The following is a 26,667-nucleotide window of genomic DNA, read 5'->3' as shown; positions in this document are numbered from 1 at the left end:
TCGACGACGCATCTGCCAGTAGCCCTTTCGGTGCCCCATCATCGCTCGCGCCAACTGATGAAACAGAGATTAAGGATGTCAACGGGTTTGCTCCCCGATGGGGACTCATCCTCGTCCCCGCAAGACCAACTTTTCCCCGTTCTCTGTCCCCATCCCCGCTCGTGGGGAGAGATTTTCTCTATCACCATCCCTGTCGGGTATACATGGACTCGATGGAGAAAAATACCACCAAAACCCCTGATAAACAATATAATGACACACAAACAAGTGATAATCACATAACATGAAAACTCATAGTTCACATTACAACGGCTACAACACACATGATAACACCACATCGTTAATACAGTAATAACCATTAAACCATAGTCCACAACTCTATAGTTATTGCACACAACACAGACCAGATCCAAGTTCTGTCCATACACCATAGTCCATACTCCAACTATCTAATAGACAAATGAACACTAGAATTTAACATTACAGGTCCATCAAGGGTACATAAATAAGATGACACATGACACGATGATAGTACATCAAACACATGCACCATGCTCTCAAAGTCTGAACTAACACCTTTGTAGCAATATCACATTGCCAGATCAAAATGGAGAAAGTAAATTTCAATGTATATTTATGAAGACACAAATAAATGAAAATTACATTGCCTTTATAATATTACCTGCATCCCTTCTGATATGTCTTGAAGAACCGTGCAAAAGCTCGAAGGAAGACCATTTGCATCATCTGTATTTCACAAACATAAAATTTCAGTTCAAGTTAATAGTACAACCAACCAAATTAAATGTTTTGTATACCTTTATATTGGTTTCTAAGCCAATACCTACCACATTAAGGCCTCTAGCATATCAAGAGTAAGACGGTTGTGATGCTCACTAAGAACTCTTCCACTTATGCATAATGCTGACTCTGAAGCAACAATGCTCACTAGAATGGCATAAATATCGTGTGCAATCATCCTCAAGGTAGTATATCGTATCCCAGCTACCTTCCACCAATCCAATACATTAAAATTTTCTTTTGTAGCTAGAACATAATCATCCTCCAAATAGCGATCAAATTCAGATTTTAGACGTAGAGATGATGGCCTCTTCTTAGGAGCACGAGCATTAAAAGGAGACATAACAACTGGAGCTTCAATGGATTGCAATGAAGTAGCTGGTTCTTTGCTACTTCATCATCTTGTAGTTGGTACTCATTCATCAAATCACATAATAATTTGGTGACTTCTCTAACATGATCCTCACACTCATCACCGGTAATACCCATGAGCATTTCAAAACAAACTAATAAAATTTCAGTTTTAAATCGAGAATCAAGAAGTGTAGCAATGCCCATTAGACCTTGCACATCAAACCGGTACTGATCAAACTTCTCATGCATCCTAATTGGCATTTCTTCTATGATTGCATTGCCACAACTTGACCATTGTCTCGTATTCATTTTGATTTCACAAATCTTTGGAAACATGATATTGACAGTAACATATTGAGTTCCAGAGAACATTTCACTTATTTCATAAAACATGTGCAACCTCTGAAAGGGAATTAGGCTTACACCTATTTTACTAATTGATTTTGGTGGTTGAATTGTCCAACACAAATAATTGGACTAACTAGTTTGCTCTAGTCTATAAGTTATACAGGTGCCAAAGGTTCACAAAAGGCCAATAAAAAGACCAAGAAAAGGGTTCAACATTAAGAGCAAGGGACAACCGAAGGCTGCCCTGGTCTGGCGCACCAGACGGTCCGGTGTGCCACCTGAATTCAACACCTTCGGGAATTCTCAGAAGCGCTCCGCTATAATTCACCGGACTGTCCGGTGAGCCAGCGGAGCAACGGCTACTTCGCGCGCAACGGTCGACTGCAACGCATTAAATGCGCGCCTGCGCGCGCAGAGGACAGAGCACGCGCGGGTGGCACACCGGACAGTCTACAGGACTTGTCCGGTGCACCACCGGACAGCCAGGCGGGCCCACAAGTCAGAGCTCCAACGGTCGGAACCCAACGACCAGGTGACGTGGCTGGCGCACCGGACAGTGTCCGGTGCGCCCGTCGACAGCAGCCTTCACCAAACGACTAGTTTGGTGGTTGGGGTTATAAATACCCCCAACCACCCCACATTCAAGGCATCCAAGTTTTCCACCTTCCAACTACTTACAAGAGCTAAGCATTCAATACAAGACACACCAAAGTGATCAAATCCTCTCCCAATTCCACACAAGGCTTTAGTGATTAGTGAGAGAGATTTGTTGTGTTCTTTTGAGCTCTTGCGCTTGGATTACTTCCTTCTTTCATTCTTTCTTGCGAACAACTCAATTGTAACCAAGGCAAGAGACACCAATTGTGTGGTGGTCCTTGCGGGGAAGTTTTGTTCCCGTTTGATTGAGAAGAGAAGCTCACTCGGTCCAAGGGACCGTTTGAGAGAGGGAAAGGGTTGAAAGAGACCCGGTCTTTGTGACCACTGATAGTCGCCTAGAGGGGGGGTGAATAGGGCGAAACTGAAATTTACAAAAATAATCACAACTACAAGCCGGGGTTAGCGTTAGTAATAATAAATGAGTCCGCAAGAGAGGGCGCAAAACAAATCGCAAGCAAATAAGGAGAGTGACACGTGGATTTGTTTTACCGAGGTTCGGTTCTTGCAAACCTACTCCCCGTTGAGGAGGCCACAAAGGCCGGGTCTCTTTCAACCCTTCCCTCTCTCAAACGGTCCCTCGGACCGAGTGAGCTTTCCTTCTTCTCAATCAACCGGGAACAAAACTTCCCCGCAAGGGCCACCACACAATCGGTGCCTCTTGCCTCGGTTACAATTGAGTGTTGATCACAAGAGCAAGAGAGAAAGAAAGAATGCGATCCAAGCGCAAGAGCTCAAATGAACACGGCAAATCACTCTCTCTAGTCACTAGGGTTTTGTGTGGAATTGGAGAGGATTTGATCTCTTTGAATGAGTCTAGAATTGAATGCCTAGCTCTTGTAAGTGGTTGAGAAGTGAAAAACTTGGATAGCAATGAATGTGGGGTGGTTGGGGTATTTATAGCCCCAACCACCAAATGTGGCCGTTGGGGAGCCAGTCTGCTCGATGGCGCACCGGACAGTCCGGTGCACACCGGACATGTCCGGTGCCCCTGCCACGTCATCAGTGCCGTTGGAATCTGACCGTTGGAGTTCTGACTTGTGGGCCACCCTTGATGTCCGGTGGCGCACCGGACAGCTCCTGTTCATTGTCCGGTGCGCCAGTATGGGCAAACCTGACGTCTGCGCGCGCTGCGGCGCATTTAATGCCTCTGCAGGTAGCCGTTGGCGCGGGATAGCCGTTGTGCTGGAGTCACACCGGACAGTCCGGTGCACACCGGACATGTCCGGTGAATTATAGCGGACGAGCCGTTGGCTTTTCCCGAAGCTGAAGAGTTCCTGAGGCCGCTTCTCCATGGCGCACCGGACACTGTCCGGTGTACACCGGACAGTCCGGTGAATTATAGCGCGAGAGCCCCTGGAAATTCCCGAAGGTGGCGAGTTCGAGCTGGAGTCCCCTGGTGCACCGGACACTGTCCGGTGGTGCACCGGACACTGTCCGGTGGCACACCGGACAGTCCGGTGCGCCCAGACCAGAGGGCCTTCGGTTGGCTCTTTGCCCTTTTGTTGAACCCAACACTTGGTCATTTTATTGGCTATGTTGTGAACCTTTGACACCTGTATGACTTATACACTAGAACAAACTAGTCAGTCCAATATTTGTGTTGGGCAATTCAACCACCAAAATTATTTAGGAAGTAGGTGTAAGCCTAATTCCCTTTCAATCTCCCCCTTTTTGGTGATTGATGCCAACACAAACCAAAGCAAATGTAGAAATACATAATTGAACTAGTTTGCATAATGTAAGTGAAAAGGTTACTTGTAATTTGAGCCAATATAACTACTTACAAGATATGCATGGAATGTTTCTTTCTTATTTAACATTTTGGACCACGTTTGCACCACATGTTTTGTTTTTGCAAATTCTTTTTGTAAATCCATTTCAAAAGATCTTTTGCAAATAGTCAAAGGTACATAAATAAGAGTTTGCAAAAGCATTTTCAAGATTTGAAATTTCCTCCCCCTGTTTCACATGCTTTTCCTTTGACTAAACAAAACTCCCCCTAAGAGGGATCCACCTCTTAGTGTTCAAGAGGGTTTTGATATACCATTTTTGAAATACTACTTTCTCCCCCTTTTGAACACAATAGGATACCAGATGATAAAGACTTTTGGAAAGCACTAAGTTTTTGAATTTGGTGGTGGTAATTTGGTGGTGGTGGTGCGGTCCTTTTGCTTTGGGCTCATTTCTCCCCCTTTTTGGCATAAATCGCCAAAAACGGAGTCATTAGAGCCCTCGAAGTGCTATCTTCCCCTTTGGTCATAAATAAATGAGTTAAGATTATACCAAAGACGAAGTCCGGTCCTTTTGCCTTGGGCTCATTTCTCCCAAAGACAAGGTCCTTTTGCTTTGAATGCTCCCCCAAATGATGGAGAGAAGCGTGGAGTGACGGCGAAGGATGATTTACGGAGTGGAAGCCTTTGTCTTCGCCGAAGACTCCAATTCCCTTTCAATATACCTATGACTTGGTTTGAAATAGACTTGAAAACACATTAGTCATAGCATATCAAAGAGATATGATCAAAAGGTATTTAAATGAGCTATGTGTGCAAGCTTAGCAAAAGAAGTTTCTAGAATCAAGAATATTGAGCTCATGCCTAAGTCTGGTAAAAGATTGTTCATCAAGTGGCTTGGTAAAGATATCGGCTAATTGATCTTTAGTATTAATGTAAGAAATCTCGATATCCCCCTTTTGTTGGTGATCCCTAAGAAAATGATACCGAATGGCTATGTGCTTAGTGCGGCTATGCTCGACGGGATTGTCGGCCATCTTAATTGCACTCTCATTATCACATAGCAAAGGGACTTTGGTTAATTTGTAACCGTAGTCCCGCAGGGTTTGCCTCATCCAAAGCAATTGCGCGCAACAATGTCCTGCGGCGATGTACTCGGCTTCGGCGGTGGAAAGAGCGACGGAATTTTGCTTCTTTGAAGCCCAAGACACCAAGGATCTTCCCAAGAACTGGCAAGTCCCCGATGTGCTCTTCCTATTGATTTTGCACCCTGCCCAATCGGCATCCGAATAACCAATCAAATCAAACGTGGATCCCCGAGGGTACCAAAGCCCAAACTTAGGTGTATAAGCCAAATATCTCAAGATTCGTTTTACGGCCGTAAGGTGGGATTCCTTAGGGTCGGATTGGAATCTTGCACACATGCAAACGGAAAGCATAATGTCCGGCCGAGATGCACATAAATAAAGCAATGAACCAATCATCGACCGGTATACCTTTTGATCCACGGGCTTACCTCCCATGTCGAGGTCGAGATGCCCATTAGTTCCCATGGGTGTCTTGATGGGTTTGGCATCCTTCATCCCAAACTTAGCAAGAATGTCTTGAGTGTACTTCGTTTGGCTAATGAAGGTGCCCTCTTGGAGTTGCTTGACTTGGAATCCTAGAAAATACTTCAACTCCCCCATCATTGACATCTCGAATTTCTGTGTCATGATCCTACTAAACTCTTCACATGTAGACTTGTTAGTAGACCCAAATATAATATCATCAACATAAATTTGGCATACAAACAAGTCATTTTCAAGAGTTTTAGTAAAGAGTGTAGGATCGGCCTTGCCGACTTTGAAGCCATTAGCAATAAGGAAATCTCTAAGGCATTCATACCATGCTCTTGGGGCTTGCTTGAGCCCATAAAGCGCCTTAGAGAGCCTATAGACATGATTAGGATACTCACTGTCTTCAAAGCCGGGAGGTTGCTCAACATAGACCTCTTCCTTGATTGGTCCGTTGAGGAAGGCACTTTTCACGTCCATTTGATAGAGCTTAAAGCCATGGTAAGTAGCATAGGCCAATAATATGCGAATTGACTCAAGCCTAGCTACGGGTGCATAGGTTTCATCGAAATCCAAACCTTCGACTTGTGAGTACCCTTTGGCTACGAGTCGAGCTTTGTTCCTTGTCACCACACCATGCTCATCTTGCTTGTTGCGGAAGACCCATTTGGTTCCTACAACATTTTGGTTAGGACGTGGAACTAAATGCCATACCTCGTTCCTCGTGAAATTGTTGAGCTCCTCTTGCATCGCCACCACCCAATCCGAATCTTGGAGAGCTTCCTCTACCCTGTGTGGCTCAATAGAGGAAACAAACGAGTAATGTTCACAAAAATGTGCAACCCGAGATCGAGTAGTTACCCCCTTATGAATGTCGCCGAGGATGGTGTCGACGGGGTGATCTCGTTGGATTGCTTGGTGGACTCTTGGGTGTGGCGGTCTTGGTTCTTCCTCATCCTCCTTTTCTTGATCATTTGCATTTCCCCCTTGATCATTGCCGTCATCTTGAGGTGGCTCATCTTCTTGATTTTGCCCTTCATCAACTTGAGCCTCATCCTCATTTTGAGTTGGTGGAGATGCTTGCGTGGAGGAGGATGGTTGATCTTGTGCATTTGGAGGCTCTTCGGATTCCCTAGGACACACATCCCCAATGGACATGTTCCTAAGCGCTATGCATGGAGCCTGTTCTTCACCTACTTCATCAAGATCAACTTGCTCTACCTGAGAGCCGTTAGTTTCATCAAACACAACGTCACATGAGACTTCAACTAGTCCAGTGGACTTGTTAAAGACCCTATATGCCCTTGTGTTTGAGTCATAACCAAGTAAAAAACCTTCTACAGTTTTAGGAGCAAATTTAGATTTTCTACCTCTTTTAATAAGAATGAAGCATTTGCTACCAAAAACTCTAAAATATGAAATGTTGGGCTTTTTACCGGTTAGGAGTTCATATGATGTCTTCTTGAGGATTCGGTGAAGATATAGCTGGTTGATGGCGTAGCAGGCGGTGTTGACCGCTTCGGCCCAAAACCGGTCCGGTGTCTTGTACTCATCAAGCATGGTTCTTGCCATGTCCAATAGAGTTCGATTCTTCCTCTCCACTACACCGTTTTGTTGTGGCGTGTAGGGAGAAGAGAACTCATGCTTGATGCCCTCCTCCTCAAGGAAGCTTTCAATTTGAGAGTTCTTGAACTCCGTCCCATTGTCGCTTCTTATTTTCTTGATCCTTAAGCCAAACTCATTTTGAGCTCGTCTCAAGAATCCCTTTAAGGTCTCTTGGGTTTGAGATTTTTCCTGTAAAAAGAATACCCAAGTGAAGCGAGAATAATCATCCACAATAACTAGACAGTACTTACTCCCGCCGATGCTTATGTAAGCGATCGGGCCGAATAGATCCATGTGTAGGAGCTCCAGTGGCCTGTCAGTCGTCATTATGTTCTTGTGTGGATGATGAGTGCCAACTTGCTTCCCTGCTTGGCATGCGCTACAAATCCTGTCTTTCTCAAAATGAACATTGGTTAGTCCTAAAATGTGCTCTCCCTTTAGAAGCTTATGAAGATTCTTCATCCCAACATGGGCTAGTCGGCGGTGCCAGAGCCAACCCATGTTAGTCTTAGCAATTAAACATGTGTCGAGCTCAGCTTTATCAAAATCTACTAAGTATAGCTGACCCTCTAACACACCCTTAAATGCTATTGAATCATCACTTCTTCTAAAGACAGTGACACCTATATCAGTAAAAAGACAGTTGTAGCCCATTTGACATAATTGGGAAACCGAAAGCAAGTTGTAATCTAATGAATCAACAAGAAAAACATTGGAAATGGAATGGTCAGGTGAAATAGCAATTCTACCCAAACCTTTGACCAACCCTTGATTTCCATCCCCAAATGTGATAGCTCGTTGGGGATCTTTGTTTTTCTCATATGAGGAGAACATCCTTTTCTCCCCGGTCATGTGGTTTGTGCACCCGCTGTCGAGTATCCAACTTGAGCCCCTGGATGCATAAACCTACAAAACAAATTTAGTTCTTGACTTTAGGTACCCAAACTGTTTTGGGTCCTTTGGCATTAGATACAAGAACTTTGGGTACCCAAACACAAGTTTTGGAGCCCTTGTGTTTGCCCCCAACAAATTTGGCAACTACTTTGCCGGATTTGCTAGTAAGCACATAAGATGCATCAAAAGTTTTAAATGAAATGGCATGATCATTTGATGCATTAGGAATTTTCTTCTTAGGCAACTTGGCACGGGTTGGTTGCCTAGAACTAGATGTCTCACCCTTATACATGAAAGCATGGTTAGGGCCAGAGTGAGACTTCCTAGAATGAATCTTCCTAATTTTGCTCTCAGGATAGCCTGCAGGGTATAAAATGTAACCCTCGTTATCCTGAGGCATGGGAGCCTTGCCCTTAACAAAGTTAGATAAGTTCTTTGGAGGGGCATTAAGTTTGACATTGTCCCCCCTTTGGAAGCCAATGCCATCCTTGATGCCAGGGCGTCTCCCATTATAGAGCATGCTTCTAGCCAATTTAAATTTTTCATTTTCTAAGTCATGCTCTCTAATCTTAGCATTTAGTTGAGCTATGTGATCATTTTGTTTTTTAATTAAGGCTAGGTGATCATGGATAGCATCAACATTAATATCTCTACATCTAGTACAAATGGAAATATGCTCAACATTAGATGTAGAGGGTTTGCAAGATTTTAGTTCAACAACCTTAGCATGCAACATATCATTTTTAGTTCTAAGGTCGGAAATAGTAGCATTGCAAACATCAAAATCCTTAGCCTTAGCAATTAGTTTCTCATTCTCATTTCTAAGGCTAGCAATGGAAACATTTAACTCATCAATCCTAGCAAGCAAATCAACATTATCATTTCTAGGATCAATGCAAACATGAGAATCTACCTTAGCAATTAATTTAGCATTTTCATTTCTAAGGTTGGCAATAGTGTCATGGCACATGCTTAGCTCATTAGATAATTTGTTACATTTTTCTACTTCTAGAGCATAAGCATTTTTAACCTTAACATGCTTCTTATTTTCCTTAATAAGGAAGTCCTCTTGAGAGTCCAAGAGTTCATCCTTCTCATGTATAGCACTAACTAATTCATTCAACTTTTCTTTTTGTTGCATGTTGAGGTTAGCAAAAAGAATCCTTAAGTTATCCTCCTCATTTTTATCATCCTCATCACTAGATGTTTCATATTTAGTGGAGGACCTTGATTTTACCTTCTTTTTGCCGTCCTTGGCCATGAGACACTTGTGGCCGACGTTGGGGAAGAGAAGGCCTTTGGTGACGGCGATGTTGGCGGCGTCCTCGTCGTCGGAGGAGTCGCTTGAGCTTTCGTCGGAGTCCCACTCCCGACAAACATGGGCATCGCCCCCCTTCTTCTTGTAATACCTCTTCTTCTCCTTTCTTCTTCCCTTCTTGTCGTCGCCCCTGTCACTGTCACTAGACATAGGACACTTTGCAATGAAGTGACCGGGCTTACCACACTTGTAGCAAACCTTCTTGGAACGGGGTTTGTAGTCCTTCCCCTTCCGTTGCTTGAGAATTTGCCGAAAGCTTTTGATGATTAGGGCCATCTCCTCGTTGTCGAGCTTGGAGGCGTCAATTGGTTGTCTACTTGGTGTAGACTCCTCCTTCTTCTCCTCCGTTGCCTTGAAGGCCACGGGTTGCGCCTCGGATGTGGAAGGCTCATCAAGCTCGTTGATCTTCTTGGAGCCCTTAATCATGCATTCAAAACTAACGAAATTCCCGATGACTTCCTCGGGGGTCATTTGTGTATATCTAGGATTGCCACGAATTAATTGTACTTGAGTAGGGTTAAGGAAAATAAGGGCTCTCAGAATAACCTTAACCACTTCGTGGTCATCCCATTTTGTGCTCCCGAGGTTGCGCACTTGGTTCACCAAGGTCTTGAGCCGGTTGTACATGTCTTGTGGCTCCTCCCCTTGGCGAAGACGGAAGCGACCGAGCTCCCCCTCGATCGTTTCCCGCTTGGTGATCTTGGTGAGTTCATCACCCTCATGCGCCGTCTTGAGTAGGTCCCAAATCTCCTTGGCATTCTTCAACCCTTGTACTTTGTTGTATTCCTCCTTGCTTAAAGAGGCAAGGAGAATGGTTGTGGCTTGAGAGTTGAAGTGCTCGATTTGGGCCACCTCGTCCGTGTCGTAGTCCTCATCCCCTATTGATGGTACCTGTACACCATACTCAACAACATCCCATATTCTTTTGTGGAGAGAGGTTAGATGAAATCGCATCAAATTACTCCACATAGCATAATCTTCACCATTAAAAGTTGGTGGTTTGCCTAATGGGACGGAAAGTAAAGGTGTATGTTTTGGAATGCGAGGGTAGCGTAGGGGGATCTTACTATACTTCTTGCGCTCTTGGCGCTTAGAAGTGACGGAGGGCGCATCGGAGTCGGAGGTTGATGTTGATGAAGTGTCGGTCTCATAGTAGACCACCTTCCTCATCCTCTTGTGCTTGTCGCCTTTCCGATGCGGCTTGTGGGAAGATGATTTTTCCTTCTTCTCTTTGTGGTGAGAAGAAGATTTCTTCTCCTTCCCTTTGTTGGAGGAGCTCTTCTTCTTCTCCCTCCTTTTGGTGCGGGACTCTTCCGATGAAGTGCTCCCGTAGCTTGTAGTGGGCTTTTCGCCGGTCTCCATCTCCTTCTTGGCGTGATCTCCCGACATCACTTCGAGCGGTTAGGCTCTAATGAAGCACCGGGCTCTGATACCAATTGATAGTCGCCTAGAGGGGGGGTGAATAGGGCGAAACTGAAATTTACAAAAATAATCACAACTACAAGCCGGGGTTAGCGTTAGTAATAATAAATGAGTCCGCAAGAGAGGGCGCAAAACAAATCGCAAGCAAATAAGGAGAGTGACACGTGGATTTGTTTTACCGAGGTTCGGTTCTTGCAAACCTACTCCCCGTTGAGGAGGCCACAAAGGCCGGGTCTCTTTCAACCCTTCCCTCTCTCAAACGGTCCCTCGGACCGAGTGAGCTTTCCTTCTTCTCAATCAACCGGGAACAAAACTTCCCCGCAAGGGCCACCACACAATCGGTGCCTCTTGCCTCGGTTACAATTGAGTGTTGATCACAAGAGCAAGAGAGAAAGAAAGAATGCGATCCAAGCGCAAGAGCTCAAATGAACACGGCAAATCACTCTCTCTAGTCACTAGGGTTTTGTGTGGAATTGGAGAGGATTTGATCTCTTTGAATGAGTCTAGAATTGAATGCCTAGCTCTTGTAAGTGGTTGAGAAGTGAAAAACTTGGATAGCAATGAATGTGGGGTGGTTGGGGTATTTATAGCCCCAACCACCAAATGTGGCCGTTGGGGAGCCAGTCTGCTCGATGGCGCACCGGACAGTCCGGTGCACACCGGACATGTCCGGTGCCCCTGCCACGTCATCAGTGCCGTTGGAATCTGACCGTTGGAGTTCTGACTTGTGGGCCACCCTTGATGTCCGGTGGCGCACCGGACAGCTCCTGTTCATTGTCCGGTGCGCCAGTATGGGCAAACCTGACGTCTGCGCGCGCTGCGGCGCATTTAATGCCTCTGCAGGTAGCCGTTGGCGCGGGATAGCCGTTGTGCTGGAGTCACACCGGACAGTCCGGTGCACACCGGACATGTCCGGTGAATTATAGCGGACGAGCCGTTGGCTTTTCCCGAAGCTGAAGAGTTCCTGAGGCCGCTTCTCCATGGCGCACCGGACACTGTCCGGTGTACACCGGACAGTCCGGTGAATTATAGCGCGAGAGCCCCTGGAAATTCCCGAAGGTGGCGAGTTCGAGCTGGAGTCCCCTGGTGCACCGGACACTGTCCGGTGGTGCACCGGACACTGTCCGGTGGCACACCGGACAGTCCGGTGCGCCCAGACCAGAGGGCCTTCGGTTGGCTCTTTGCCCTTTTGTTGAACCCAACACTTGGTCATTTTATTGGCTATGTTGTGAACCTTTGACACCTGTATGACTTATACACTAGAACAAACTAGTCAGTCCAATATTTGTGTTGGGCAATTCAACCACCAAAATTATTTAGGAAGTAGGTGTAAGCCTAATTCCCTTTCAACCACCTCAATGGGGAGTAGGTTTGCAAGAACCGAACCTCAGTAAAACAAATCCGCGTGTCATACTCTTTATTCGCTTGCGATTTGTTTTGCACCCTCTCTCTCGGACTCATTTATATTTCTAACGCTAACCCGGCTTGTAGTTGTGATTAAGTTTGTAAATTTCAGATTCGCCCTATTCACCCCCCTCTAGGCGACTTTCAATTGGTATCAGAGCCCGGTGCTTCATTAGAGCCTAACCGCTCGAAGTGATGTCGGGAGATCATGCCAAGAAGGAGATGGAGACCGGCGACAAGCCCACTACAAGCCACGGGAAAGCTTCATCGGAAGAGTCCCGCAACAAGGGGAAGGGGAAGGAGAAGAAATCCTCTTCCCACAAGTCGCATCGGAGTGGCGACAAGAAAAAGAAGATGAGGAAGGTGGTCTACTACGAGACCGATACTTCATCACCTTCCACCTCCGGCTCCGACGCGCCGTCCGTCACTTCTAAGCGCCATGGGCGCAAGAAGTTTAGTAAGATCCCTCTACGCTATCCTCGCATTCCTAAACATACGCCTTTACTTTCCGTCCCATTAGGCAAACCACCAACGTTTGATGGTGAAGATTATGCTAGGTGGAGTGATTTGATGCGATTCCATCTTACCTCACTCCACAAAAGTATATGGGATGTTGTTGAGTTTGGTGTACAGGTACTATCCGTAGGGGATGAAGATTATGATGAGGACGAAGTGGCCCAAATCCAACACTTCAACTCCCAAGCCTCAACTATACTCCTCGCTTCTCTAAGTCGAGAGGAGTATAATAAGGTGCAAGGGTTGAAAGGTGCTAAGGAGATTTGGGACACGCTAAAGACCACGCACGAAGGAGACGAGGTGACCAAAATCACCAAGCGGGAAACGATCGAGGGGGAGCTCGGTCGCTTCCGACTTCGTCAAGGGGAGGAGCCACAAGACATGTACAACTGGCTCAAAACCTTGGTGAACCAAGTGCGCAACCTCGGGAGCAAAAAATGGGATGACCACGAAATGTTTAAGGTTATTTTAAGATCACTTGTTTTCCTTAACCCTACTCAAGTTCAATTAATTCGTGGCAATCCTAGATATACACTAATGACTCCCGAGGAACTAATCGGGAATTTTGTGAGCTTTGAATTGATGATCAAAGGCTCAAAGAAGATCAACGAGCTTGACGGCCCCTCCACGTCCGAATCACAACCGGTCGCATTCAAAGTGACGGAGGAAAAGAAGGAAGAGTCTACATCATGTAGACAACCAATCGGCACCTCAAAGCTCGACAATGAGGAGATGGCGCTCATCATCAAGAGCTTCCGCCAAATCTTCAAACAAAGGAGGGGGAAGATTACAAGCCCCGCTCCAAGAAAGTGTGCTACAAATGTGGTAAGCCCGGTCATTTCATTGCTAAATGTCCATTATCTAGTGATAGTGACAGGGGCGACGACAAAAAGGGGAGAAGAAAGGAGAGGAAGAGATACTACAAGAAGAAGGGCGGCGATGCCCATGTTTGCTGGGAGTGGGACTCCGACGAGAGCTCCACCGACTCCTCCTCCGACGAGTACGCCACCAACATCGCCGTCACCAAGGGCCTCCTCTTCCCAAACGTCGGCCACAAGTGCCTCATGGCAAAGGACGGCAAAAGGAAGAAGGTAAAATCAAGATCCTCCACCAAATATGAAACCTCTAGCGATGAGGATAATGCTAATAATGAGGAGGATAACTTGCGCATTCTTTTTGCCAACCTAAACATGCAACAAAAGGAAAAATTAAATGAATTGATTAGTGCTATTCATGAAAAGGATGATCTTTTGGACACCCAAGAGGACTTCCTTATTAACGAAAACATGAAGCATGTTAAGGTTAAAAATGCTTACGCTCTAGAAGTAGAGAAATGTGAAAAACTATCTAGTGAGCTAAGCACTTGCCATGAGATTATTGACAACCTTAGAAATGAGAATGCTAGTTTAATTGCTAAGGTTGATTCAAATGCTTGTGATGTTTCAATTCCCAATCCTAGAAATGATAATGTTGATTTGCTTGCTAAGATTGAAGAATTAAACATTTCTCTTGCTAGCCTTAGGAATGAAAATGAAAAATTGCTTGCTAAAGCTAAAGAATTAGATGTTTGCAATGCTTCCATTTCCGACCTTAGAAGTAAAAATGATATATTGCATGCTAAGGTTGTAGAATTAAAATCTAGCAAACCCTCTACATCTACCGTTGAACATACTTCTATTTGCACTAGATGTAGAGATGTTGATATTGATGCTATTCATGATCATATGGTATTAATTAAACAACAAAATGATCATATAGCTAAATTAGATGCTAAAATTGCCGAGCAAGAACTAGAAAATGAAAATTTTAAGTTTGCTCGTAGTATGCTTTACAATGGGAGACGCCCTGGCATTAAGGATGACATTGGCTTCCAACAGGGAGGCAATGTCAAACTTAATGCCCCGCCTAAAAGATTGTCTAATTTTGTTAAGGGCAAGACTCCCATGCCTCAGGATAACGAGGGTTACATTTTGTACCCTGCCGGTTATCCCGAGGACAAAATTAGGAGAATTCATTCTAGGAAGTCTCACCCTGGACCTAATCATGCTTTCATGTATAAGGGTGAGACTTCTAGTTCTAGGCAACCAACCCGTGCCAAGTTGCCTAAGAAGAAAACTCCTAGTGCATCAAATGATCATGACATTTCCTTTAAAATTTTTGATGCATCCTATGTTGGGGGCAAGCACAAGGGGTCAAAGACTTGTGTTTGGGTACCCAAAGTTCTTGTATCTAATGCCAAAGGACCCAAAACTATTTGGGTACCTAAAGTCAAGAACTAAACTTGTTTTGTAGGTTTATGCATCCGGGGGCTCAAGTTGGATCATCGATAGCGGGTGCACAAACCACATGACAGGGGAGAAAAAGATGTTCTCCTCCTACGAGAAAAACCAAGATCCCCAACGAGCTATCACATTCGGGGATGGAAACCATGGTTTGGTCAAAGGTTTGGGTAAAATTGCTATTTCACCTGACCATTCCATTTCCAATGTTTTTCTTGTAGATTCCTTAGATTACAACTTGCTTTCAGTTTCTCAATTATGCAAAATGGGCTACAACTGTCTTTTCACAGATGTAGGTGTTACTGTCTTTAGAAGGAGTGATGATTCAATAGCATTTAAGGGAGTGTTAGAGGGTCAGCTATACTTGGTAGATTTTGATAGAGCTGAACTCGACACTTGCTTAATTGCTAAGACTAATGTGGGTTGGCTCTGGCACCGCCGACTAGCCCATGTTGGAATGAAGAATCTTCATAAGCTTCTAAAGGCAGAGCACATTTTGGGACTAACAAATGTTCATTTTGAGAAAGACAGGATTTGTAGCGCATGTCAGGCAGGGAAGCAAGTTGGTGCCCATCATCCACATAAGAACATTATGACAACTGACAGGCCACTGAAGCTCCTACACATGGACCTATTCGGCCCGATAGCTTACATAAGCATCGGCGGGAGTAAGTACTGTCTAGTTATTGTGGATGATTATTCTTGTTTCACTTGGGTGTTCTTTTTGCAGGAAAAATCTCATACCCAAGAAACCTTAAAGGGATTCTTTAGACAGGCTCAAAATGAGTTCGGCTTAAGGATCAAGAAAATTAGAAGCGACAACGGGACGGAGTTCAAGAACTCTCAAATTGAAGGCTTCCTTGAGGAGGAGGGCATCAAGCATGAGTTCTCTTCTCCCTACACGCCACAACAAAATGGTGTAGTGGAGAGGAAGAATCGAACTCTATTGGACATGGCAAGGACCATGCTTGATGAGTACAAGACTTCGGATCGGTTTTGGGCCGAGGCGGTCAACACCGCCTGCTACGTCATCAATCGGTTGTATCTACACCGAATCCTCAAGAAGACATCGTACGAACTCCTAACCGGTAAAAAGCCCAATATTTCATACTTTAGAGTCTTTGGTAGCAAATGCTTTATTCTTATTAAAAGAGGTAGAAAATCTAAATTTGCTCCTAAGACTGTAGAAGGCTTTTTACTAGGATATGATTCAAACACAAGGGCATATAGAGTCTTTAACAAGTCCTCTGGATAAGTTGAAGTTTCTTGTGACGTTGTGTTTGATGAGACTAACGGCTCTCAAGTAGAGCAAGTTGATCTTGATGAGATAGGTGATGAAGAGGCTCCGTGCATCGCGCTAAGGAACATGTCCATTGGGGATGTGTGTCCTAAGGAATCCGAAGAGCCTCCAAATGCACAAGATCAACCATCCTCCTCCACGCAAGCATCTCCACCAACTCAAAATGAGGATGAGGCTCAAGTTGATGAAGAAAAAGATCAAAGAGATGAGCCACCTTAAGATGACGACAATGATCAAGGGGGAGATGCAAATGATCAAGACAAGGAGGATGAAGAACCAAGGCCGCCACACCCAAGAGTCCACCAATCAATCCAACGAGATCACCCCGTCGACACCATCCTCGGCGACATTCATAAGGGGGTAACCACTAGATCTCGTGTTGCACATTTTTGTGAGCATTACTCTTTTGTTTCCTCTATTGAGCCACACAGGGTAGAGGAAGCACTACAAGATTCGGATTGGGTGGTGGCGATGCAAGAGGAGCTCAACAACTTCACTAGAAACGAGGTATGGCATTTAGTTCCACGTCCTAACCAAAATGTTGTAGGAACCAAGTGGGTTTTCCGCAACAAGCAAGACGAGCATGATGTGGTGACAAGGAACAAAGCCCGACTTGTGGCCAAGGGATATTCACAAGTCGAAGGTTTGGATTTCGGTGAAACTTATGCACCCGTAGCTAGGCTTGAGTCAATCCGTATATTATTAGCCTATGCTACTTACCATGGCTTCAAGCTTTACCAAATGGACGTGAAGAGTGCCTTCCTCAATGGACCAATCAAGGAAGAGCTCTATGTTGAGCAACCTCCCGGCTTTGAAGATAGTGAGTATCCTAATCACGTATATAAACTCTCTAAGGCACTTTATGGGCTCAAGCAAGCCCCAAGAGCATGGTATGAATGTCTAAGAGATTTTCTTATCACTAATGGCTTCAAAGTCGGAAAGGCGGATCCTACTTTATTTACTAAAACTCTTGACAATGATTTGTTTGTATGCCAAATATATGTTGATGATATCATATTTGGGTCTACTAACGAATCTACATGTGAAGAATTTAGTAGGATCATGACACAAAAATTCGAGATGTCAATGATGGGGGAGTTGAAGTATTTCTTGGGATTTCAAGTAAAGCAACTCCAAGAGGGCACCTTCATTAGCCAAACAAAGTACACTCAAGATATTCTAAGCAAGTTTGGGATGAAGGATGCCAAGCCCATCAAGACACCCATGGGAACCAATGGGCATCTCGACCTTGACACGGAAGGTAAATCCGTAGATCAAAAGGTATACCGGTCAATGATAGGCTCTTTACTCTATTTATGTGCATCTCGACCGAATATTATGCTTTCCGTATGCATGTGTGCAAGATTCCAAGCCGACCCTAAGGAAGCTCACCTTACGGCCGTAAAACGAATCTTGAGATATTTAGTTTATACTCCTAAGTTTGGGCTTTGGTATCCTAGGGGATCCACTTTTGATTTAATTGGTTATTCGGATGCCGATTGGGCGGGGTGTAACATTAATAGAAAGAGCACATCGGGGACTTGCTAGTTCTTGGGAAGATCCTTGGTGTCTTGGGCTTCAAAGAAGCAAAATTCCGTAGCTCTTTCTACCGCCGAGGCCGAGTATATTGCCGCAGGCCATTGTTGCGCGCAACTACTTTGGATGAGGCAAACCCTTAGGGACTATGGTTACAAATTAACCAAAGTTCTTCTTCTATGTGATAATGAGAGTGCAATCCGCATGGCGGATAATCCCGTTGAGCATAGCCGCACTAAACCCATAGCCATTCGGTATCATTTTCTAAGGGATCACCAACAAAAGGGAGATATCGAGATCGCATATATTAACACTAAAGATCAATTAGCCGATATCTTTACCAAGCCACTAGATGAACAAACTTTTAACAAACTTAGGCATGAGCTAAATATTCTTGATTCTAGGAATTTCTTTTGATGTCTTGCATACATAGCTCATAAGTATACCTTTGATCATGTCTATTTTATATGCTATGACTAATGTGTTTTCAAGTGATTTTCAAAACAAGTCATAGGTGTATTGAAAGGGAAATGGAGTCTTCGGCGAAGACAAAGGCTTCCACTCCACTCATAACTCATCCTTCGCCGTCGCTACGAGCAACTCTTCGTCTTTGGTATAATCCTCACTCACATGCTATTTACCAAAGGGGGAGAAAGTAGTTCAAAAGGGCTCTAATGATTCTGTTTTTGGCGATTTATGCCAAAGGGGGAGAGAGCATGAGCTCAAAGCAAAAGGACCGCACCACCACCAATTTCAAAATTTTTAGTCTTTCAATTTGGTTTTAAAGAAGTATTTTCAAATTGGTATCTTATGTGTGATATAATTTCAAATTGGTATACCCTCTTCAAAATTAACATCAAAACCCTCTTGAACACTAAGAGGAGGATTTCATTAAGGGGGAGTTTTGTTTAGTCAAAGGAAAAGCATTTGAAACAGGGGGAGAAAATTTCAAATCTTGAAAATGCTTCTCAAAATCTTAATCATTTACCTTTGACTATATTGCAAAAGGACTTTGAAAAGGATTTACAAAAGAATTTGCATAAACAAAACAAGTGGTGCAAGCGTGGTCCAAAATGATAAAAACAAAGGAACAATCCATGCATATCCTATGAGTATTTATATTGGCTCAATGCTAAGTAACCTTTGCACTTACAATTATGCAAACTAGTTCAATTATGCACTTCTACACTTGCTTTGGTTTGTGTTGTCATCAATCACGAAAAAGGGGGAGATTGAAAGGGAATTAGACTTACACCTATTTTCCTAATTGATTTTGGTGGTTGAATTTCCCAACACAAATAATTGGACTAACTAGTTTGCTCTAGTCTATAAGTTATACAGGTGCCAAAGGTTCACAAAAAGCCAATAAAAAGACCAAGAAAAGGGTTCAACATTAAGAGCAAGGGACAACCGAAGGCTGCCCTGGTCTGGCGCACCGGACTGTCTGGTGTGCCACCGGACAGTGTCCGGTGCACCAGGGAACTCCAAGTTGAATTCAACACCTTCGGGAATTCTCAAAAGCTCTCCGCTATAATTCACCGGACATGTCCGGTGCACACCGGACTGTCCGGTGAGCCAGCGGAGCAACGACTACTTCGCACGCAACGGTCGACTGTAACGCATTAAATGCGCGCCTGCGCGCGCAGAGGACAGAGCACGCGCGGGTGGCACATCGGACAGTCTACATGACTTGTCCGGTGCACCACCGGACAGCCAGGCGGGCCCACAAGTCAGAGCTCCAACGGTCGGAACCCAACGACCAGGTGACGTGGCTGGCGCACCGGACAGTGTCCGGTGGCGCACCGGACTGTCTGGTGCGCCCGTCGACAGCAGCCTTCACCAAACGACTAGTTTGGTGGTTGGGGTTATAAATACCCCCAACCACCCCACATTCAAGGCATCCAAGTTTTCCACCTTCCAACTACTTACAAGAGCTAAGCATTCAATACAAGACACACCAAAGTGATCAAATCCTCTCCCAATTCCACACAAGGCTTTAGTGATTAGTGAGAGAGATTTGTTGTGTTCTTTTGAGCTCTTGCGCTTGGATTACTTCCTTCTTTCATTCTTTCTTGCGAACAACTCAATTGTAACTAAGGCAAGAGACACCAATTGTGTGGTGGTCCTTGCGGGGAAGTTTTGTTCCCGTTTGATTGAGAAGAGAAGCTCACTCGGTCCAAGGGACCGTTTGAGAGAGGGAAAGGGTTGAAAGAGACCCGGTCTTTGTGACCACCTCAACGGGGAGTAGGTTTGCAAGAACCGAACCTCGGTAAAACAAATCCGCGTGTCATACTCTTTATTCGCTTGCGATTTGTTTTGCACCCTCTCTCTCGAACTCATTTATATTTCTAACGCTAACCCGACTTGTAGTTGTGATTAAGTTTGTAAATTTCAGATTCGCCCTATTCACCCCCCTCTAGGCCACTTTCAACCTCTTAACCACATCATGGGCAAATGTCAATTCTTCTCCACTAGGGCAGCATTCATATTGTTTATCAACGTGCATAGCATGCATAAAAATAGCCTTATAGGGAAGGGCAACACTAAACACAACGAATGTTGAGTTCCAACTAGTTTTGCAATCATGGCACAACTTCTTAGTTATAGGGACTTTCACAAACTTAGCAATTTCTTCAAACTTTTCAACTTTTTTGGTGTTGCTGTTCAAAAAGCTACGCTACCATGAATCCTTTCAATAGACTTTTGTATGATATCTAAACCATCCTTCACAATCAGGTTGAGAATGTGGGCACAACATTACATGCGCAATGTGCTACCAAAGATTTATTCAACTCTTTAGCGATAATCTCATCACTATGTGGACTTGGCACATAAATGAACCTACAAAAGTGAGCAAGCATGCTAGTATTTTAGCAATAGTGAACATGCAATTGTAAACAAACAAGTAATATATTTTTTAGCAAATAACAAGTCACATTACCTCATCACACATTAGTAGGCGACCTAGATAAAGACGAAAAAATTAACACTATATTTTAGTTTTTGTTGGATACATTGGCTTTTAATATTTGTTTTATTTCAATAAGACTTGCAACACTTTGATTCCTACAACATCAGCTAGCTTCTACCCAATTCAACACAAGATTCAAGGCCCCCATACAAAATGACGTGTCATATGTATTGTGCTTGTGTACAGGGCTTGCCCACTGTTGAGCACCATATGTGCCACCTAGGAGAGGCTGGACGGTCAGCATTAGGATTAGATTAGGTGGTTAAGCACTCTTTCTGTGCGCGTTTATCCATCTAAACTCGTAGATTCTGTTGGGGAATGTCTAGGAACGGGTCCAGACCTCCCCCTATATATGGATAGGTATGACTGATTACGGGCACCAACAATCGAACCAAATCAATTTATCTTTTATTCCGTTACTTTTGTGCCCTAGAAGTACCAGTAACATAGTCTTCCTCATCCCATCTTCACCTCTCTTCGACTCTACGTTGTCTGGATGCATCTTGGGTGGCCTGCCAACCCTAAGACAACCCTAGGATCTCTCCTCCCTGACGAGGTGCCTTCGGGGGGTCAGATACAGGTGGTGTTGGCGAACGTCGTCACCCCTGCGCACGCGTGGACTATCCGGCTCGACATAGGAAAGACTCGCTCCTGCCGTAGGGTCACGGACCATCCGACCCTAGGCCAAGGACCGTCCACATCGTCGTAGAGAGCACCACCGCCAGTACACCTTGTTAGTGATTAGCGCCCAGATCGGCGCCAACACACTTTTTGGCGACTCTGCTAGGACACATAATCAGGTGTGAGTTGGCATAGATTGGCCCCATATGGCCTGTTCTAAGGACCACTCCGATGTTTACCCATCAATACCATTGAGTCGATTATGGAGAATCTAACGGTTGAAGATCAATTGGAATTCAAGGAGCACAAGAAGTAGCTGATCAAGGAGGCTAAGGCGAAGTAATTGGCAATTTCAAGGTGGACAATCATCAGAAAGTCGTTCGTCTATGAGAGACTGACCTGGCATCGCTGCAATCTACTGCAACTACCCCTAATGTAAGTAACACGAATGATGTCCAAACTCTTCGATCTTACGTAGATGAACAGCGGGAACAAATGCAACAAATATTAGGTGGTACGCAAGAGGATTACAACAGGTTAGCATGTGCGTTTGATAAATCTACTATGACCAATTTCCATTGCACGATGTTAAGTCTAAAGAAGACACACAAGATTCATCGGTTGTAAATGGGCATGCCTAATCCCAGCCATTTTATGGGATGCCGATGAACTCCTAAACCAGACAACCACATCCTCCACCACCCGTGTGGGAGCAACTCGTGCCCCTGCACATGGTCGGACAGTCCATGCCTAAGGCTGGATGGTCTGGCCCAGCGGTGGTTGGTCATGTCCTCCACGACAAACCGTCGGTACTCGCGCTAGGGACGACTAACATGCTTGGACTGTCTAGCTCTAATCGCGAACCATCCGAGTATGTCAACGGACTATCTGTCTATAATGCCGGACCGTCCATGATAGGGTATGCAGAATAATATGATAATTACTATCATAAAAACTCCTACTCACCCCAACATAACCTCTCTCTACCTCAAAATCATGGTATGATTCTACCAACGCATGGGTATGAATCTTTTCAGCCCCTAGAAGGCCGAAAAAGTCTAATGTCCAATATGGGGCACCTAGAGCCAACATTAATGCCCTACAGAACCCAAACCCATGAGCCAGGGAACGACACATAGAAACACAAGCACCCCCACCGTTGTACCAAAGGGCTAGTGCATTACCATCGTCCGCCATTGATATAGTGAGAGAAGAGATAGCTGGGGCATTCCGAGACAAACCCGGAGTTAACATGTCCCATGGGGGCAGTCTTATTGAAGGCCATATGACAGCCGATTCGACTATGACCTATACTCACAAGGGACAAGGATACCTGAATTTATAAATTTTTTGGGTGACCAGGGTAGAAGCACACATGAGCATATATGCCAATTCTTAGCACAATTACGAGAATTGGCGATAGGGGGCATTCCGCGTACGTTTATTTTCATTGTCCCTAACCGGTAGTGCTTTCACATGGTACGCCACCTTGCCATCTAACCATATTTACTAATGGGGGATTTAGAGCAAAAATTCCATGATCATTTTTTCTCCAAGAATTATGAGTTAGACCTGGTCGATTTAGCAACCCTACGATAAGGAAAGGATGAATGGGTTAATGATTATATCCAGAGGTTCTGAGACACTAGAAATCGATGTTTCCAAATCCACATTGTAGAGAAATAAGCAGTAGAGTTAGCCCTTAATGGGTTGTGCTAAAGGAAAAATTAGAAGGCATCCGAGTTTTTACATTAGCACAATACATCAGCGTGCTTTGGCTTATGAGAGCTGGAGTATAGATACACCTCGAGCAGCATGTCACAATATCAATTTAGTTAATTATGATCAAAGCAGCTCAAACACCAAGCCAAAAGAGGTGTATGCCGCTGAGATGGTTTGGCTAGCCAAGGCCAAACCATCATCCCGTACCTCTCTGTAGGCTGTCCAAAAGAATCAGCAAGAAGAGGTAAAATTTACTTTAATGTTGCCAAATGTGACAAATATTTGATGAATTAGTGAAAATCGCCAACATTAAAATGACTCATACCATCCCACCTGCTGATGAATTAAAAAGGAAAGATTATTTTAAATGGTATATTTCGTTTTCTCATGCCACTAAAGAACGCAATGTATTTCATTCGCGAATTCAATAGGCCATTAACGAAGGCCTGTTAAATTTTTAAGAAATGCAGGTGGATAAATAGCCCTTCCCTATTAACACCATAGATTTTGATGGTAAGAAAATCTTGGTTCGGCCAGAGGTGGTCGATAAAGAAAAGGGAAAGGGTATCCTCATTAGCGATCCTCAGGTCCTCGATGAAAATAGGAAAATTCTCTCTAGGGAAGTCATTACTAAAAAGATGACAGATGGGGGAGAGATGCTGAAGATCACCATCAAGTCCTCCAACACTAGGGGCAGGCGCAGACAGGTGGCGGGGCCAGGGCCCCTATTCTGCATATTGTGAACGGTCCAGCCCAAAGGCGTGGACGATCCAGATCTCCGGCGGATAGTCCGGCCAGTGTGGGCAGACGGTCTGGCAGTGACCAGAGGCAGCAACGACTACATACCTTCAAACCCCGACAACCTAAAATAGGTACGTGCAAACAAAATACAGCTAAAGCACCTGGTCGACTCATTAAAGTCGGCCCAACTTTGACCAACTGTTGTCTAAGTATGTCAACAAAAAGGCTAGTTACAATGATCGGCCGGTAAAGTGACCCTATTTGCCCACCCGAGGCAGGCAGGCAAAAGCAACTGGGTCATCTCAACAAACAAGGCCGAATAAATCGACCCAAAATGTTGTTCAATTAGTCCCAAACGCACAACTCACTTCAACACCATGGACCCCTCCACCTCAATATCCACCCATGCCATACCCACCTCAATTCTCATACCCTCATACATACATGCCCCTCCCATATGTTCGAAATCACATGTGGAGCATGTCGCCATACCCTTATGAGATGCAGCCACACCCAGCTTGGGGGGCACAAGAAACATATGTGTTTGATAGGCTGGCACCACCAGTACATGACCGATTGGGTCCTCCCCAATCTGGTCATCAGGAACAGTTTTTGCAAGGTTGCCAGAATACCCGGCCCCAAAAGCCAACCAATCCGGTAGGGGGCATAGGGAAAAAACTCCCACATCTATAGAATTCGCCCCATGTTCCAAGGAAGGAAAAGGACAATAGCTGGTGACATTATTAGAATAGGCACAACATGGGTCATCATTAATGGTTATAATGAATGGACGATGACCTTCGGTAAATTGGTCGAAACTAATAAAGAAAAAGATAAAGTCAATACCTGTAAAGCCCTAAAATTTGTATAAGGAAAAAAATTATTATTAATAATAATGAAATAAATAAATACATGGAGTTACATAACATCGTTTTGGGAATTATGTGTTTTCCCTTTTCTTTGTGAATACTCACTTAAGAGAGATAAAGTAGTCAAATAACAAATAAATAAATATAGAAATAGGCATCTCATGCTAAAGTTTTCTTGTATGTTGCATTTGAATTCAAATGTATGAGACAAGTTTAAGTTTGAAAAGTATAATTTGTAACCCCGAAAATTCCATTTTAGAGTCTATAACATTTTTTCTAAAAGATTGATGATCTTCAATTCACTAACCAAAACAGAGTATTTTTTTCCTTCATAAAAGTATAACATAAAAACTTTTCAGAGTATTTAAGTAACTCTTACTTGATTCTAAAGATAAGTAAGTAGTGAATATTCAATTTTAGTTTATTATTAACTTCTTGATCCTACAAAAAAATAATATTTTTCTAAAATGAATGATATGTGTGTGCATAATGGAAACAATTGCACTAGGGATCAAAATAATTAAATATAAGCATATGAAAATAAACATAAATAAATTCATATTGTGATCTTTGTGTGCTGCATATTATTTGGATATTTAAAAAAACAAATCACAATCAGATTTGAATTTGGCATGTGAAAATAAGGGGGGAAATTGGAAAAAAGAAAATAAATAAATAAAAAGAAAAAAGACAGAAACCTGTGCTGGGCCGACTTCCCTCCATTCGGCCCACGAATGAATTTCCCCAGCCATCCGCGCGCCGACATGTGGGTCCCTGGGTCCAGCGATTCCCCTCCTCCCGCGGCCCAGTTTCCTTTGCACGCGCCTCTCTTCGCTCTCGCTGACAATTGGGCCCAGTGCGTCAGCCACTTTCCCCAATCCCGTGCCCGTGAGTCCGATTGACCCGGGCACTCGTCGCGGATGACTCGCTGTCGAGTGGGCCCCTTTGTCAGTTCGTTCTTCTCCAACTGAACGCGCGTTTGGCGGACGAAAATCCCTCTCCGTGGTTTCCAGGCGGGTTGTTTCACCGGAACTTGGGTATAAGAACCCAGTAGCCGTGACCTTCTCTCCGCATTCCATCCAAGCACCGCCACCATAGGTCAACTAGGTGTTTTGTCGCACGCGCCGAAGCTTCGCCACGAGGGAGAACAGAGGAGAAACCCACCGCCAGACTTAATCTCCATGGGCGGGAGCCGGCTCGACCTCGGCGACCAGTCCAGAGGGAAGAGGAGCGCGTAGGGTAGATGTGCGGTGGGAGATTCAGGCTCGGGATCATGCGGTCCAATGGGAATTCGTCGCCGGCGTTCGAGGTTGCCGCCGCCCGCTCCTCACCGTGGTCTGGGCACTGGGCTGCATACATCTGGGTGTTACCCTTAGATCAATTCGCCTTGCTCTCCTCTACGCGTAGCGTTCATCTAATCTAAGTTTGGACATTGGAATCGTATCTCGGCTCGCACTGGCCATGGCGCCGCTGTACCCAAGAGCGGTGTTTCACCGGGTCGGCGTTGGGAAGTAGTGGACAGCGTGGTGGTCGTTGGTCTAAAATGAACGGCTGTGATCAAACACTGTGTAGCGATTCGGCTGGATCAATTGGGACCGTCGATCGTGGGATAGAGGGGCGAGATTGGACCGAGGATGTAAACCTTTAGTCATTGGATCTGGGCCGTCAATTTTGTATCGGACATATCAAGATTCGTACCGATTCGTAGTGGCCGGATTTCTAATCTGGGCCCTTGGGACTAGATCGGATGGCTCAAAATCCATCATACCCCTTCAGCCAGGGGATTATGTATAAGAGACCCTGGACATTTTAATAATAACCCGAGGTCCTTGCACCAGGAATCATAGTCTTAGGGGAATTGTGATTTAGGCCCCTGATCTTTTAAGAAATATTGTGCCTAGTCCGTAAGCTTAGGAAATTCTAGAAAATAATTTAGAAAAGTGTTTTTGTGTATAAAAATATATCCAGAACTTATTTAATTCATAGAAATTTCATTTTAACTTCTTTTTAATCCGTTTCAGTT

Source organism: Zea mays, chromosome 5, assembly GCF_902167145.1.
Source record: "Zea mays cultivar B73 chromosome 5, Zm-B73-REFERENCE-NAM-5.0, whole genome shotgun sequence".
Taxonomy (NCBI): Eukaryota; Viridiplantae; Streptophyta; class Magnoliopsida; order Poales; family Poaceae; genus Zea; species Zea mays.
The sequence above is the reverse complement of the archived record's forward strand: the minus strand, read 5'-3'. Positions refer to the sequence as shown.